At 39.5% G+C, this 16,890-nt stretch overlaps 1 protein-coding gene across 5 annotated transcripts in view; it reads right to left on the bottom strand.

The window, feature by feature from the left end:
• slc39a10 (solute carrier family 39 member 10) overlaps positions 1–16,890 on the bottom strand; it is a 62,897-nt gene that overhangs the window by 37,690 nt on the left and 8,317 nt on the right. The window lies entirely within an intron of this gene.

Here is a 16,890-nt window from a genome sequence, read left to right as displayed (position 1 = left end):
GGAGTGAGCTAGGCCAAGTAAGAATGGAAGATGTCCTTCCCTGAAATACATAAGTGAACCAGATTTTCTAGTGAATAATAGTTTTTACAATAATCGATAATGGTTACATGATCACCATTTGGCCAGCTTTTAATTTCCAACTTTTCATTGCAGGATTCGAACTAAAAACCCATAATATTAGCCTGGCTTTCTGGATTACTAGTCCAGTGACATTATCACTCTACTGCCGCCTCCCCAGTACTGTATGCCACTATTTCTGATGAACAGATTAATTACTCTTCAATATGTCTTGCCACCTTCAGAGACTATACACAAGAACCCCAAGGTGATTGTGTACCTATACATTCTTTAGAACCACACCATCAAGTCAATACTGTCTCCCCCATTGTTTTTGCCAAAGTGCAACATCTCATTTCTCAGCATTAAATTCCACCTGCCACTTGCCTGCCCATTCTGCGAGCCTTTCTTTGTTCTGTTGCAGCTGATTGGTATCACCTTCGCTGTTTGAGACAACCCAAAGTTTGATTTCATTGACACATTTTGAAATTTTACTTTTATGTTCTGATGTCTAAGTCACTTTCAATAAACAGTCATCTCAGCACTGACCTTGCAGGACAACACAGTCTACAAAACTCCAGTTTGTAAAGCAGCCATTTGCCACAATTGTTATCTTTTCCAAACATAATTTTTTTTAATCCAAACTGACACTCACCTTCCCATTCCACAAGTCTCAGCTTTTTTAACCAAACGTTTATGTGATTCATTGTCAAACATTTTCTTAGAATCTCTATAAGCAATAATCATTACACTCGTTTTCTCTATCAAAAATGTCAGAAAGAGAAGTGTTTTTTAAACTGTGAAGGTTTGTAACAAAACACTGAATTAGTATTCTCCTCAAAATATTGAAGACCAAATTTACGATCCAAAAAAAGCATTTAACTGCAACCAGTTGGAGGAGGTTGAATAAGAAAATAAAGTTTAAATAGGCCTATTGTTTTCTTTATCATCAAAAACATTAGAAGCACCAAGAGATTTGTGTACTGCATCTTGACAGTGGACACGTACGTACACAATATAATTCTAGGTCCTGCTTCTTTGGATCACTCTACTTTGGTCACATTTAAAAATAAATGAAACTTCTTACCAAGGCAAGTCAGTCCACACTGATATCAAGTACAGCAATGTATAATTTCAAAAACAAAGTAGTACAGTGCAAGAAACTAGTAATTTTATGTGAATGAAACAAAATTTTATTCAAATATTATTGACTGTATGCAATGTGAAGCTTGTTGTTGGAATGCTTCATCATACATGTTACCGAAGAAAACTAGAGCAAGCTGAGCAGAATCCCAAAAAACTGATAACTCAAGAATTACATGGATGTGAAAATATATTTAAACACAATTTATACCTTAAGCAGTAAGTGCACAGAACATTTCTTCACATGTATCCGAAGGAAAAACAATAGACATATAGCCTTTTATCTTACTAATTCCATTAACTGCATTGGTATCAGTTCTCCAAGAAATGGGGGAGGGTGTGCAAGGTGTATTGTAATGCAATACTATTAACTCCATCTTTGAGACAAAAGCTGGTTTATTGTCAGACCTCAATACTTGATGATCACGAAAGTTGTGTCATAGTGGATCCAAACAAGATGGATATCAATCATTCAATCCTACCAATGCCCTTACAGTGGGTGGTAAAAGCGAGAATGTTTCCTCATCAGCTAGAGCCTTATGTTAATTGCTGTATAATGGCCTTCCCACAGTAAAAAGAATCTTGCCATCAGTATCATGCTTATTCTATGGAAAAACACAAATACCACAGTTTCCCGGGCCATCATTTCCCCTTTACTTGCCCAAACCAACATTCTTCCACTTCTCGAACTGTTTCCTGCGAGTTTCTTCCACTGCTCCATCATTGGTCATTGTATCTCATGTCTTCAAAATTATTTTCTCAAGTTATAAACCTCTCTTTGTTAGAACACATCTCTCACAAAGCTTTTGGATATCTGTCCTTATATTTTATGATTTGGATGGGCCGGTGTTGGACTGGGGTATACAAAGCTAACAATCACACAATACCAGGTTATAGTTCAACAGGTTTATTTGGAACCACTAGCTTTTGGAGCGCTGTTCCTTCATCAGGTGGTTATGGAGAACAAGATCATAAGACACCGAATTTATAGCAAACATTTACAGTGTGATGCAACTTCAGTTGATGAACCACCCTGATGAAGGAACATCGCTCCAAAAGCTAGTGCTTCCAAATAAACCTGTTGGACGAGAACCTGGTGTGGTGTGATTTTTAACCTTACATTTTACTTTATCTTGAAGCCTCAGTGAAGACTCTTGTGATAGCTTTAATGCAGACATTGTTGTGAATACAAGAGAGTCTGCAAATGGGGGTGCAAGGGAAATAAGTTGAGGGCAAAACACGTTCCATTAATTTTGAGGAAAATCTATACATATTTGCTCCCAAGAAAAGGCAAGTACACTTTGATTCCATACAAGCATTTGCTGCTTCATAATTAAGATTGTTCATAAAACAAAAAAAAAAGTGTTTCAAACTTGTCAATTATCAATTAGCTAACAGCTCAAAAGTTGCATTCCACATACTATTAACATAACTACCATTCACCATAACTGACAAGGTTCCTGGCTTTGTGCTAAACAGGAAGGCAAGACAGAACAACTATGAACCCTTTACATTCTAGTTGAGGCTGCAGAGTGAGTGAGCACTAAGAGCAAACAGGGAGCCCGGAGATGCTCTATGTTCCAATCCATGTGTAAAATGACCTGACATTGAACACGGTCCATCAACCATTTAGAGTGGTCAGGGTTAGGGAGTTAATACTTCCACAGGCTAGGGCGTTGATCACAGTCGGTCTTCTAGGTCCCGTGTGACCAGTTTGAAGAGTCACAATAAGTCAATTCAATATCAGCATAGAGTTCAGTCTGGGACATCTCTTGAAGTTGGTCACGGGGGATATGTCCTCTGTGAATCAAGGGGCCTTATCAGGTAGGGAAATTGGGGAAATCAATTGTGGGAATTATATGCTGAGGTGATAATAATTGTGAATGGGTGTCAACTCAACATATAAGTGGAGGAAATGACACTGCATCAGAGGACATGCGCAACAGCCAGGAGGATGTGGTGGAGGGATGGCACCACTGGTCACTGACATCAAGTAACAATGATGGTATAGTGGGAGGGGCGAAACAATCAAATCCTGTTTAAAATGGATTGAGATTGAGCACAGGTAACCGGAGTAATTTAGTCCTTAAACAGCACTATATTTATGAAGGTACACTTGTCTTTGCAAAGTGCTCTGAAAGCATGTATTTTTAGTTCCCCTCCCATTAAACCACTTAGCAGGAGGGAACATTTGTCTGGCAGCAATTAACCAGGTGCAGGTTGGGTTTTAAAAACTGTGCTGGAGCCAGGAAGTCCTGGGTGTGCCAAGTGCTTCCACATATGGTGAGAGGAAAGACAGGGCACACGGCGCACCAGAATGTGATAGATAGCTAATAAAAGAGAGAATCTCTTCACAAAACTCAACAAGATTCAAAACTCAGCTCTTTTACCTTCCAAACCTACTATTACGACCATTTAAAAGGATAAGGGCATTGATACATGGGAACACTACCATCTACTAGTTGCTCTCCAAGCCACTCATCATCCTGTATTGAAAATATATCGTCATTCCCTCATGTCACTGAGTCAAAATCCTGGAACTTCCTCCCAAACAGCTTAAGGATACCAAATGGACAGCAGTGGCTAAAGCAGATAGTTCATCACCTTTGAGTGAAAAGATGGATGGGCAATGAATGCCAGCTCATACAACTAAACCCACGTTCCCTAAATAAGTTTTTAAAAACCCATAATAATACATGTAGACTTATGGACTGCAGGATGAATTTTTGTTACCACAAAATAAAAATACTGTTGACTGCTTTTATAATGCGCTAATGTGGAATTTTTAGAACAATGTCAATACCAATGAACTTGAAGGAGATAGGTGTGAAAAACAGGTAACCAGTGACCAATCAGCCTAATTTTTGAATTATAGTCCCTTGCTTCACAATGTTCAGTAGGATCCTTCATGTCACCCCTCTGGTGTCCACTGAGGGATACTCAACATTCAGGCTTCAGCTCAAGAACAGTCGCCTGATGTTGTGGTGTTGGCATGGTCCTCAAAGGCAACAAACATCCGAGCATTTGCTGCTATTGAGAAAGGTAAATAGAGGCCAACATATCAAGATGAACTACTTTCTCTCGACAAAGGAAAAAAATCAAAGCAAGTCAGGTGGTAGTAGACAGGTTAGAGTCCAAAGTAGCCGTCAGTGTGTACAAATACCATTTCAGCTACAGAAATTTGCAATGTTTTATGCTCAGAATGCAAGGTAAACTAACATAATTAAGAGTGTGCTAAATTGAGTTTGGAAGTGTGACTGTTAAGAGTGTGAAAAAATGGAATCGCCAAGCTGATTACAAATTCAGACTTGGGTTTAGGTAGTGGTATATCTGGGTCCAGTTAGTACAGGGGGAGTGAGAGGGGGAGTGAGAGGGGGAGTGAGAGGGGGAGTGAGAGGGGGAGAGAGGGGGAGTGAGAGAGAGAGAGAGGAGAGAGAGAGAGAAATTCAAATCTGGGTAATAAAGAGCAGAGCTACAGCTGTTTGCCCTCCAATAAAGGAAGTATCCTATTACATTAATGGAACCTGTAAGTTAAACACATGAAATGTCAAAATAGATAGGGGCCCTTAAAATAATTACCTTCAGGCTACAACAGATGCCAAAGTTGGCAAGAATATGTTTTCCAAATGAAAGATATTTTTAAAAAATCAAAACTTCTTATATGGGAGTGACACTGAATCTTTAACGGTTCATTTGTTGGGCTGCCTCTGAACATCATATGTTGGCTGTAAATCATGTTATAACCAGGTCAATCATCGCCATTATTTTTCAATCTAATAACCTGTGGTGCATACCACAGCATAAATTCAGTAATTAGTGATTATCATCCATTGCAATAGAAGCCTGAGTTGAGAGAACAGAACTTTAATGGGCATTGACAATGTATCAAAAATGTGCCAGCACACTCTGATGAAACTTCTCATTGCATAACTCACTTATCCCTAACTTACTTGAACCTCTACATAATAACAATGGTGCAAGCTGCCAAAACACCATATTATGTTACAAAATATGGCAATTCAAGTCCCACAAGCATCTGGGCCATTACTATAAAGTAATGTGAGGAATCAAGTTTGCAAGGGTCCTGTGTGAAATCCCTGATTCAAGTAATTCATTTTTTTTTTAAATTGCAGTTACACTGAACTTCAACAGCAGTCACACTGTTATTTTTCTTACTGTGACAATTCCACACATCAGTGACGCAAAAATGATAACCTCAAGGTCAGGACTAATCTGGGTCAAAGAGCATAGTTATGCAAAATCCCCTAACTGAAACCATTTCACAATCCTTAGGCTTGACACACAAGATAAAACTTGAATGTGTTCACAATGAAAACAGACAGTGCAGAAGTTCACTTCAGTTCACCATAAACAACATGTTTTATATATCCATCATCCTCAGAATATGTTCACTTTCTCTCAGAATTATCCTGTCAACTTTGGCTCAGCGACAGCACTCTTATTTGAGTCACAAGGGCTTGAATTCAAAAGACAACCACAGTAATCAAGGTTAATATTGTACTGAGGAATAGAAGGCTTCACTCGGAACTCACACAGCAGAGGACAGGGATACAAAGTACCTGCCAGCAGGTGTAGCCCAAAGTCAAACAGCTGGCAAGGCAATTTGAAACTAAAATTATGGCACCAGATTGGCAGAGAGGTCTGAGAAACTGACAGCACAAATCTAATCAGCCAGGTACAAAATTAATGTTAGTCCCTGGGCTCACAAATCCTTCAGAGTTTAGTGTCCTCTTGCAACCTGCCACTATTAGAACTCAGAGCCCAGTTCATCTCCATGCACTTGAGTGACTAATCCAACTTGTCACTTCTATCTTATTGCTTACTGGTGCCATCTACTCAAAGTGAGTTGGTAATTGGAAGCTAATCTGTCAAAAGCAGCAAGTTAGAGGAAAAAAAGTGGGAAAATGAGATAGGGAAGAATGAAAATCGGCCCAGTTTCCTTCCACAGTCCAAAGATATGCAGGTTAGTTGGATTGGCCATGCTGAGTTGCTGCTTAAATTTCCTAATGCAGTGCAGACCTCCAAGGCTTTTCTTACTTCTCGCATTTGCTTTCACCTCCTCTGCGAACCTTCTATATTCAGCCTGGTTCTCAACTGTATTTTCTACCTTACATTGGTCATAAGCATATTTTTTTCTAATTTATCTTAATCTTTTGTCTCTTTTCTCATCCAATGAGGTTGAATTTGTTTGACTTAGTAGGGAGGATGTACAGGAAAAGAAAATTGGAAATAGCTGCAAAAATTATAGCAGTTACAAAGAATGATTTATATTCAATAGAAAGTGGAGCTGGAAAGGCACAGCAGGTCAGGCAGCATCAGGGGAGCAGGAAAGTCAATGTTTCGGGTGGGGACCCTTCATCTGGACTGTGATAGTAGTAGAGTGAAAGGTAGAGAGGGGCAAGAGTTCCTGGTGTGGGATCAAAAAAATGTCTGCAACAACAGCTTTCCAGTCCAACAAGAAAGCAAGCACTGCTAGATCTGGATTTCAGAGAATCAAGCAGGTCAAATAGATCAAGTATGAATAGAACAGTTAGGGGCAGTGATCATTATGATAACTGGACAATTAGAAAATAATTGTGAAATTGGGCAGTTAATATGGATTTATGAAGGTGAAATCATTCTTGACAAACATGTTGGAGTCTTTCTTTTGAGGATGCTGCTTGTAGCGTTAATAAAAGAGAACCAGTGAATGTGGTGTATTTGGATTTTCAGAAGGCTTTTAACAGGGTCAAATAAACATGAGAACACTGAATTGAAGATAATACACAACCATAGATTGTCAGCCCATCAATTCTCAGAAAACAGAGGAACAGATCATTCTCAGGCACACAGGCTTTTACGAGTGGGGATCAGTGCTTGGACCACAGTTTGTTTACAATCTATATAAATAATTTAATTCGGGAACAAAATGTAACGTTTCCAAATTTGTTTATGACACAAAACTAGGTGGAACTGAGAGTTGAAGAGGATGGACAATCTAAGTAAAATGAGCAAGAGTAAGACAGATGGAATGTAGTGTAAATGAATATGAAGTTATCCACAGTAGCAGAGAAAACAAATACAGAATATTTCTTACATGATGAGATGTTGGAAAGTGATGATGGCCAAAAGGGACTTGGATATCTGTATTCGTGTAATTAAAAGCTAGCAGGCTCTTGCAGTGAGAATTAGGAAGGCAAATTAGGATTAGGGTTTTTAGCCCTGTGCATATGATTTGCTATAATTGGGTAGTGCTATGAGGAAACATTGGAGTATTCTCTCCAGTTTTGGTTTCCTTATCTGAGGAACAATGAACTTGCTATAAATGGCGTACAATGGGGGAATCACCAGACTAATTCTGGGATGGCAGGATTATCTGATGGCAAAACTGGATATGTATTCAAATTTAGAAAAAAGAAAGATTATCTCACTGAAATTTACAAAATCTTAGAGGGCTTAACAGTGTAGATGTGAAGAGGATGGTTTTGTGACTGGTGACTCTAGAAGCAAGGACCAGTCCTGGAATAACAGCAGGCATTTACAAATGAAAGAAGGAAGAATTTCATAAGCCCAAAGCTAATGAACTTTGGGATTTGCTATGCCAGAGTACTGTGGAAGCTCGATAATTGAATATATTCAAGACAGAAACTGATAAATTTCCAGATGCTAACATCAAAGCTCCACAGTAGAACAGACTTGATGGATCGATTTCTACTTCTAGCTCCTCTGTTCTATAGTGAATGCACCTTCATCCACCCAATTTTCACCCTGTTCAGTCCCTATCTCCAGCTTTATGTCTGTCTTCAAATCTATCTGACCAAAACTTATCTATTGCAATATCATCTTACATAAGTTTCAAACTTTTTCATAATAATCCTGCAAAGTACCCTGTGGTGTTTTATGACATTAAATGGCAATTGTATAATTACACATTGTTGCTATTTGTCATGGGAGAAATTGTCTTGGGTACAAGTGCTTAAATTCCTGACAATATTTGCTGCAAACAACAGTGTGATATGACTAATCCAACCACACCATGTGACTAAGATTTGCAGAAAGCCATGTATATCACATTTTTAATTTTCGCCTGCTCTGCCCACACATGACTTTTCACTGTAAAATGAAACTTACTTGATGGAGTTTCCTTCTTTTGTTCCATTCTTAATGTGAGTGCACAAGATGTCAATTATAACTATAGAAATAACAACTGAAATGAAATGCTGCAATGTAGCACCTCATAGAACCCCTACAGTGTGGAAACAAGCCATTCGGCCTAATAAATCCGCACCGACCTTCCGAACAATGTCCCACCCAGATCCAATCCCCTACCCCATTACTCTACGTTTCCCATAACTAATGGACCGAACCTACATAACCCTGAACACTATGCAATTTTGCGTGGCCAATTCACCTAATCTGCACATCTTTCTGACTGTGGGATGAAACCGGAGCACCTGGAGGAAACTCACACAGACACAGACAGAATGCTCAAACTCCACACAGACAGTCGCCTAAGGCTGGAATTGAACCCAGGTCCCTGGAGCTGTGAGGCACCAGTGCTAACCACTGAGTCACCATGCCTTCCTATATGACCTCACGTTTCCCAAGGTACTTAACAATGTGCACAAATGCTGGCAAATAGGACTAGATTAATTTAGGATATTTGGTCAGCATGGACAAGTTCAACCAAAGGGTCTGTTTCCATGCTGTACAACTCTATGACTCTGTAAAATTAATACAGGAAATGAGGCAACCAATTTTCAGTCCCATGACGAACGTGATAACAATTAGAAAATCTGATTTTGGTATTTATTTAGCACTTATCATTCCATAAGGTCCCTGCATATTTCACAAGAAGGAATTAATATAATAGGGAGTGGTTAGAAGCAGGTTAAAGCATGATACCTAAAGCTTAGTCAATGGGATGGAATTTTAAGAGACTTTTGAAGATATAGCAATGATGATAGACGGAAATAAGTAGTGAAAAGATTTACAAGCACAGAGGGGCATTTAGGAATCAAGGCATAGAATTAATAACCAAATGTTGATTGGAGATAACATGGGTTTTAGGCAAGCATGAAGTAGAACAGGATATGATTTCAACCAGAGCTCTAGATGGATTTCAGACGCAGGTAATATTACAGAAGTACAATTAATCATCCCAGCAATTTATAATGCACTTCAAAGTTGGAATTGCAAAATATTCAGTCTGCATTATAAATATATCCATCTTAACTGGTGCTGGGACCATTCAAATTCCATTAAAATTATTTTGGAATCTATGAAACTACTGTGTAAAATACGAAGAGTGTATATCCCCTTTTGGATCTACAGTACAGAGTTTTATGGAAAGGATGTTACACATGGCTCATCTTCTCCATCTCATTTCCATTCTTGGATGGCAACTTTGCCGAAGATGGTAAACCCAACAGCTTGATGTGCTCTAGAACTTATATTTAAATGGCTCCTTTTTCTTCTTTCCTCAAATGTTAAATATTACTGTTAATCTAAAACTGGAGCTTGACAGGAAAATTTAAAAATCTACAGCAACAATCAGGCCTACATCACAATATAGCTCAACATGGATGGAATTACATTAACTGAAGTGAGAAAGAGAAAATATATTAGAAGGCAGCAACTGTCACAAAGTTATGAAGTTTACTGGTTTGCAGCTTCAAAATGTCCACAATGTAGGAAAGTATTTTGAGGGGATAGAAAAATCGTACATGTGCTATTGTATTAAATAAGGTGGTATTTCTAGTGTGTAAATGCTAATTCTTTTATTCATTCCTTGGATGTGGGCTTCACTGACTTTGCTAGCATTTACTGAAGACTTCTTGAACTGATGCAGTTGATTTGGAGTGGGTACACTCACAATACTGTTTAGGGAGTGAGTTCCAGGACTTTAACACAGCAACAGTGAAACAATGGCTATACATTTCCAAGTCAGAGTGGGGAATGGTTTGGAGGGGAACTGGCAGATAGTGATGTTCCCAAGTATCTGCTGCCCTTGTCCTTCTCATTGTAAGTGGTCACAGGTTTGGAAAGTGTCGAGTCAGAAACCATGGTGAATTTATATACTTGCTGCTATTGTGCTTTGATGGTGGAGGGATTGATTGTTTGTACACAGTGCCAGTCAAGCAGACTAGTTTGTATGAATGGTATCAAGCTTAGGTGTTGCCAGAGTTGCACCCATTTAGACAAGTGCACAGTATTCCATTACACTACTGACTTGTGCCTTGTAGATAGTAGACAGGCTTTGGGGAGTTGAGGAGAGTGATTTTCTTGTGAATTCTCAGTCTCTAATCTGTTTTTGTAATCACAGCATTTGCAAGGCCCATCTGGTTCAGATTCTGATCAACAATAAACCTCAATGTTTCACCTTACTGGTAAGTTTATCAAAGATGAAACCCCATAACTCCCAGAATTGTCACAAAAGTCTTTTTTTCAAAGAAGTATGCAGAATTCCCTAATTTACCTGTCTTATAGTCCTAGGTTGCCAGAAAGCATGGAATAGATTTCTGTACTCAACAAGAATCACTATTTTCACAACAGATTTTAGATGCAGGGAAACAATGATGAACCACCAGTATATAATGTTTCGAGTTAAAACTCTAGTTAACATGACCCCTTGCAAACATTTACTGAGGGGAAAAATGGATGTTATAGAACATAGAACAATACAGCACAGAACAGGCCCTTCGGCCCACGATGTTGTGCCGAACATTTGTCCTAGCTTAAGCACCCATCCATATAAGCCAAAGGAAAGACTGGGAAGGCAATTCAATGGTCCCTGATCACAAGATTTGCTGAGATGATTCTTATGCTGATCAGAACACTTCTTCTCCAACTCCCTTCTCCCTATGCTTGCACTTATTCACAGCAGGCACAGGGTGACTGGTTTACATGTCTAAAGGTCGCTGAGTTATGAACTACTAATAACAATTTGCAGCAAGTGCTGAAGGAAAAATAAACTGGTTTTCTTCAGGTTTAAAGTTACAGCAGTAAATAGACAGCACCTGATCTTTCTTCCTTTTTTACTCACAGCCCCAAGTTTTTTTTAGCTATCTGAGAACATAGTTGCTGGCAGGCAGAAGGCCTTTGTCATCAATAACTGGTCACCAGTTCACAAACTAACCAACTACTTTTTGCTTGCTGAATATTTCAATTTGGACGTACCACTGGGTTTCAGCTCATCTGTACATCTTCACGGCTGGAACCAACAGCTGTTCAAACAGCACTTGCAATGAATGTTTAGGTTACTTGTTTGCCAAAAAATGAAACAATCCCTCAACAATCCTAGCTTTTAAAATAAGTTATTTTTGCATTTCAGACCACAATCAAAAATACAGAAAAATAAGAGATATGGCATTACACCATGATGTTAATAGCAAGGCTTTCAATCCATACCGTGCTGTATCAGTGACGGCATACACAGTGGGGTGGATTTATTTTGGTGTGGCCAGTTGGCAAGGACAGCTATGGGAGTAAAACGTAGATCATGAAGTACTTCAAAAGGAAGTACTTCCAGATAAGCCAGCATTATCCCATATGCTGGGTTTTCTTAGGCGCGATTCCCACATTAAAGGGATGAGCTTTGGAGTAGCGGTGAAAATATTTAAGAATATCTATAATCTTACCATGTTTTGGATTTCGCAAGGATATATGCAAAATTCAAAATTTAACATATTTCGCACTTCAGCTTTAAATTCTTAATGAAAAGTCATCACCTTTTATATCACTTTGTTTTCCCATTTTTCTCATTACCTTGCTGAGGTCCAGTACAGTGGATACTGACAGTCCAGTATTTTAACCATTCCCTATTTCAGACCCAGTAAATTGATGGTGTTAATTTGCAGATTACACCAAAATTGGAGGTGTAGTGGACAGCGAAGAAGGGGACCTCAGATTACAACGGGATCTTAATCAGATGGGCCAATGGGCTGAGTAGTGGCAGATGGAATTTAACTTGGATAAATATGAGGTGCTGCATTTTGGGGAAGCAAATCTTAGCAGGACTTATACACTTAATGGTAAGATCCTAGGGAGTGTTGCTGAACAAAGAGACCTTGGAGTGCAGGTTCACAGCTCCTTGAAAGTAGATAGGATAGTGGAGAAGGCGTTTGGTCAGCGTATTGAATACAGGAGTTGGGAGGTCATGTTGCTGCAGTACAGGACATTGGTTAGGCCACTGTTGGAATATTGTATGCAATTCTGGTCTCCTTCCTACCGGAAAGATGTTGTGAAACTTGAAAGGGTTGAGAAAAGATTTACAAGGATGTTGTCAAAGTTGGAGGGTTTGAGCTATAGGCTAGGGCTGTTTTCTCGGGAGCATCGGATGCTGAGGGGTGACCTTATAGACGTTTATAAAATTATAAGGGGCATGGATAGGATAAATAGACAAAGTCTTTTCCCTGGGGTGGGGGAGTCCAGAACTAGATGGCATAGGTTTAGGGTGAGGGGGAAAAAATGTTCAAACAATGTTCCTGGAACATAGAGGTCAATTTGACAGTACACCATTTCAAAAGATGGGCTTTCAAATAGCCCTTCAAAGTCATTAGGTTTTTGCAGTGGCACATCATCACTGGCTTCAATTTTTGGTCTCTTGCAGTATTTCCTCCCAACAGCTAAGTGCAATGACCTTTGACTACCTTAACTCCTGCTGCACACTTCTCCTCTGCAGGAATAAAAGTCTTGGAAGGCATTCTTTACAATCCTGTTTCAAGGATAAATTAAACAATTCCTTAGAGCCTTCATCACCTTCTTGAATCACTTTCTGTAAACTGAAATGCTTCTGTGGCCACATCATCAGCGTGGTCTGCTCCACCTTCACCAGTAATCTTCATGTAATGCAGCATGGCTCTCATCTTAACGTGCTCAAACTACCCACAACAGGCATAGAAAACTTTGGAATCAAGATCATGTGATTTCACTTTCAAGTCTTCATAAATGCTTCTACCATGCTCCAGTAACAATTCAAAATAAGCAATATATTTAATTGATTCTGACATTCAATCCATGATGCTAAAAGTCTTTTGAAATCTCCCATTATCTCAGGAAGTGCACAAACTATTTGAGTTTCATTTAACAAAATTACACTTATCCTGTCTGCCTTTTTTGTACGTTTCACTCACAATGGTCAAATCTAGAGTGTTAAAAATCACACACACCAGGTTATAGTCCAACTGGTTTATTTGGAAACACTAGCTTTTGAGTCTCTTCATCAGGTGGTTGTGTCCTGATGAAGAGGCAGCACTTCGAAAGCTAGTGCTTCCAAAACACCTGAAGAGGCAGCGCCTTGAAAACGACTGCTTCCAAATAAACCTGTTGGACTTTAACCTGGTGTTGTGATTTTTAACTTTGTCCACTCCAGTCCAACACCAGCACCTTCAAATCAAATCTAGAGAGAACACCTAATTTAACATTTAATGGAATTGATTTCCTGCTTTCCCTAGCCACGATTTCTATGCTTTCATGGTGAGAGTGCCTGGGAGCTATGACAGACAGAGGTATCACTCAGATTGGCAACGGCCAAACGAGCTGAAGATTGGCATACAATTATCCCTAAGCACTGTTGGGATACGGGTAAGAACCTAGTTATCATGAATCAGGCATGTATTATTGGCATGATGTTATGGCAAACCATGTTAATCAAAGATTGCACATACTAGATTAATGCAACTTCTTGCTGAATGAGTGGAAGGCTGATCTGTCTTTTTCTAATGTTGAATGGCTCCCTCGCATTCAATGGTACCTCATCATCTCTATAATCACAATATGAATTTCGTCAAACACTGAGATCAAGTTATTAGTGTAAATTATCTGAAAACATAGCAAAATGGGCTTAATTTTAAATACACTTTTAAAGTATAAATAATCAGTCATTTGTATAAGCATGTTAAATCAAGAAGATGCTTTAAAATATATAGAACAGTTCAAAGAATTATTTAATTTATTCTAAATTGAATGTCAGTATAGTATTTATATAGTACTATAGAGTTGTCGGGGGACATGACTTAATTTTACATGCAATGGGGAAAGATAAACTGCAGAGACTATCCTTTAAATGTTTGGGCATATACAATTAAGTTACCTGATTATTTATTAATATTTTGAAAAATTTAGAAATGTATACCATTTTTAAGTTGTGGTGGGGAGAACGGAGAATGTTTTTTACTTGAATGTTATTCAACGACATTTTTAAAAAAAGATAAACATTTGCTAACTTGAGAATGTTTTGGTATACGGTTTTAAGCTTGGTCCACTTGACTTCAATCATAAAGATTTTAATTTTTTAATACAGAACGAGGAGGGACAGAAAATACTACAAATCCATAGGGTGGAAACTACAACTTCATAAAAATAGACATTGCTGCTATTGTAAAATCTGCAATTTTTAAAAATTGATGCAGTAATACAGTTAATATATTTGAACTTTAAAAGGCATTTCATAAAAAGCTCCATATGCAGGCTTGCCAGCAAAGTTGAAGCAAATAGAATAAGAGGGATAATGGCAGCCTGGATTGAACATAGAACAATACAGCACAGAACAGGCCCTTCGGCCCACGATGTTGTGCCGAACTTCTAACCTAGATTAAGTACCCATCCATGTACCTATCCAAATGCCGCTTAAAGGTCGCCAATGATTCCAACTCTACCACTCCCACGGGCAGCGCATTCCATGCCCCCACCACTCTCTGGGTAAAGAACCCACCCCTGACATCTCCCCTATACCTTCCACCCTTCACCTTGAATTTATGTCCCCTTGTAACACTCTGTTGTACCCGGGGAAAAAGTTTCTGACTGTCTACTCTATCTATTCCTCTGATCATCTTATAAACCTCTATCAAGTCACCCCTCATCCTTCGCCGTTCCAACGAGAAAAGGCCGAGAACTCTCAACCTATCCTCGTACGACTTCCTCTCCATTCCAGGCAACATCCTGGTAAATCTTCTCTGCACCCTCTCCAAAGCTTCCACATCTTTCCTAAAGTGAGGCGACCAGAACTGCACACAGTACTCCAACTGTGGCCTAACCAAAGTCCTGTATAGCTGCAACATCACTTCATGACTCTTGAATTCAATCCCTCTGCTAATGTACGATAATACTGCATAGGCCTTCTTACAAACTCTATCCACCTGAGTGGCAACCTTCAAAGATCTATGTACATAGACCCCAAGATCCCTCTGTTCCTCCACCTGACTAAGAACCCTACCATTAACCCTGTATTCCGCATTTTTATTTGTTCTTCCAAAATGGACAACCTCACACTTGGCAGGGTTGAACTCCATCTGCCACTCCTCAGCCCAGCTCTCCATCATATCTAAGTCCCTCTGCAGCCGACAACAGCCCTCCTCACTGTCCACAACTCCACCTATCTTCGTATCATCTGCAAATTTACTGACCCACCCTTCGACTCCCTCATCTAAGTCATTAATAAAAATTACAAACAGCAGAGGACCCAGAACTGATCCCTGCGGAACTCCACTTGTAACTGGGCTCCAGGCTGAATATTTACCATCTACCACCACTCTCTGCCTTCGACCGGTTAGCCAGTTTTCTATCCAATTGGCCAAATTTCCCTCTATCCCATGCCTCCTGACTTTCCGCATAAGCCTACCATGGGGAACCTTATCAAATGCCTTACTAAAATCCATGTACACTACATCCACTGCTCTACCCTCATCCACATGCTTGGTCACCTCCTTGAAGAATTCAATAAGACTTGTAAGGCAAGACCTACCCTTCACAAATCCGTGCTGGCTGTCCCTAATCAAGCAGTGTCTTTGCAGATACTCATAAATCCTATCCCTCAGTACCCTTTCCATTACTTTGCCTACCACAGAAGTAAGACTAACAGGCCTGTAATTCCCGGGGTTATCCCTATTCCCTTTTTTGAACAGGGGCAGAACATTCGCTACTCTCCAGTCCCCTGGTACCACCCCCATTGCCAGTGAAGACGAGAAGATCATTGCCAACGGTACTGCAATTTCCTCTCTTGCTTCCCACATAATCCTAGGATATATCCCGTCAGGCCCGGGGGACTTGTCTATCCTCAAGTTGTTCAAAATGTCCAACACATCTTCCTTCCTAACAGGTATCTCTTCTGGCTTACCAGTCCATTTCACACTCTCCTCTTCTACAATACGGTCCCTCTCGTTCGTAAATACTGAAGAGAAGTACTTGTTCAAGACCTCTCCAATCTCTTCCGACTCAATACACAGTCTCCCACTACTGTCCTTGATCGGACCTTGATCGGATAGTTGGCTGAGTGACTGGAAATGGAGAGCAGTGGTTGTGTTTTGTACTGGACAAAAGTATTTGTGATGATTATAGCTCCCCTTGATATATGTTAATAACAATATTAAAGCAGAGCGCAAGGTCCATTTACAAAATTTACAACTTGCAGATAACAAAACAATGTTGGACTTCAAGAGACACTGACAGTTCGATGATAAATTTATCTGCTGCACGTCCATTCCTAACTCAAAATATGTGTGAAGAATGAGAAGATGGTACATAAATGAAAGTTACAATTCTAAAGAGAGGGCTCTTGTGGGACTGTGCTAGTGTCAGAAGATCTGAGTTCAAGTCCACCTACGCTGGACGTGCTCTGATATAGTGATATTTTAAGCGACAATTTAAATGGTGATGTACAGTCAAGGGAAAAATTATTTGGTGTTAGGTCAG

The sequence above is a fragment of the Chiloscyllium plagiosum genome, unplaced genomic scaffold, assembly GCF_037043375.1.
Source record: "Chiloscyllium plagiosum isolate Xiang-an unplaced genomic scaffold, Cpla_swu_hap1 HiC_scaffold_7, whole genome shotgun sequence".
Classification (NCBI taxonomy): Eukaryota; Metazoa; Chordata; class Chondrichthyes; order Orectolobiformes; family Hemiscylliidae; genus Chiloscyllium; species Chiloscyllium plagiosum.
This window is presented reverse-complemented; position numbering and strand designations above follow the sequence as displayed.